The 1633-nt window shown below is 46.2% G+C and overlaps 1 protein-coding gene across 1 annotated transcript in view; it reads left to right on the forward strand.

The window, feature by feature from the left end:
* The window catches only part of ASB4 (ankyrin repeat and SOCS box containing 4), a 33340-nt gene that overhangs the window by 6020 nt on the left and 25687 nt on the right, over nt 1-1633 (forward strand). The window lies entirely within an intron of this gene.

The raw sequence follows: 1633 nt of genomic DNA on the forward strand, positions 1-1633 counted from the left end.
TCTAATCTGGTTTGGGGTCGAAGTTGGAGCCACAGCCACTGCGCCCCCTGGATGAGCTGCTCGCAGCTCCATCCTGCCCCTGCCCACCCTCCCTCACTGCTGGGGACTCAATCTGCCCTGCCCCCCACACCCCTTTCCTCACAACAGACTTATCAGCTAGACCCAGCTGTTCTGCAGGCTGCCAGGCTGCACTCCTACCCACCTGTGTACTGCACTGTGGCCACACGCATGCACTGGGCATTTATCGGCAACATTATCGGCCACATCAGCCAAGAAAAGCCAACTACCAATACTGTCAATTTTCGTTTTATCAGTGCTGATTTGGGACTGATGTATCGGTGTACCTCTAGTCATTAATTGTACTGTTCAACCCATTCACAATATCAATCTCCTGGATTGCTTTCAGTAGTCACCAGGAGATTGATGCCGATTCCGGTACACTTCCAGTCAATCTAGGATGGTTGGCAGCCATAGATAAATTGTGTGCCTAACACTGCAGCTCTGGCAGTCTCCAGAAGCTGTTGAACTGGTGTTATTTAACTGCATTTTGTAGACTATATAGGAGTTCCTTACATCTTTTCTGAAAGAGTCTTCCTCTTAAGCCTGAGGAAATTCCCAAGGCCTGGATGTTATTTGGTAGAGAAAATTTCTTTTTCAAAATCTCAGAAGTGAGATGCTTTGAGATATGTGTCAAGTCAGGCTAAACCATATACTGTCACCCTGGAAATATACAGTCAGAGCTAACATTTGAGCCAAAGAATCCAATTCAGGGTAGAAAAGAAACAAATCATGAGGTACAGACTAGGGCTTTGTGAAATTTCACTGAGTGTTTCATTTCAACGCTGCTTTGACCCGGTTTGAGCTCAAAACAGCGAAATTTAAACAAAACAAAAGGCTTTGAAATAGCTTCAAAACAAAATGAGGGCAGTCGAAAAATTTCCAAAGTTTTGAAACATTTCAAGTTTCAAAGCTGGGCTTGCTTGCAGCTAAAGAGAAACTAAGGAGAGGGAGGGGGAAGAGGGGGAAAGGACTGCTCTGATATTGACATGTGTAGCTGGCCAGTGACTGTGATCCTTCCCTGAGGTCCCTTCCAATCCCAGTGCTCTGGGGGAGGGACAGAAAACCAGCATAAAAAGCACTGTTTGAACTGAGCTTTCTCCATGTGTTCACACTTACAAGTGACACGAGTTTTGCTCTGAACAGTTTGAGGTGCAGTTTCCCAGAAACCCCTGCACCTATCTCCTTGAAACTTGACAGTCATTGTGGCCTCAGCAGGGGCTACCCTCCCTGCTGTTTTCAGTTGAATCAGGGAAGAAATGACAAACTTTTAGGCATTTTCATGATTCCCCAGTATAGCCTAAGGGTGAAATATGACAAAACAGTGAAACAATTTTCATAGATTTCATAGACATTAGGGCTGGAAGGGACCTCAGAAGATCACTGAGTCCAGCACCCTGCCCAAAGGGCAGGAAGTCAGCTGGGGTCATAGGATCCCAGCAAGATAAGCATCCAAATTTGCTCTTGAAGGTGTTCAATGTAGGTGCTTGAGCCACGTCTGATGGCAGGCTGTTCCAGACCTTGGGGACTCGGACAGTAAAGAAATTCTTCCTTATGGGCAGCCTGAAACGGTCTT

The sequence above is a fragment of the Gavialis gangeticus genome, unplaced genomic scaffold, assembly GCF_001723915.1.
Source record: "Gavialis gangeticus isolate Ggan-Ray unplaced genomic scaffold, GavGan_comp1, whole genome shotgun sequence".
NCBI lineage: Eukaryota > Metazoa > Chordata > Crocodylia > Gavialidae > Gavialis > Gavialis gangeticus.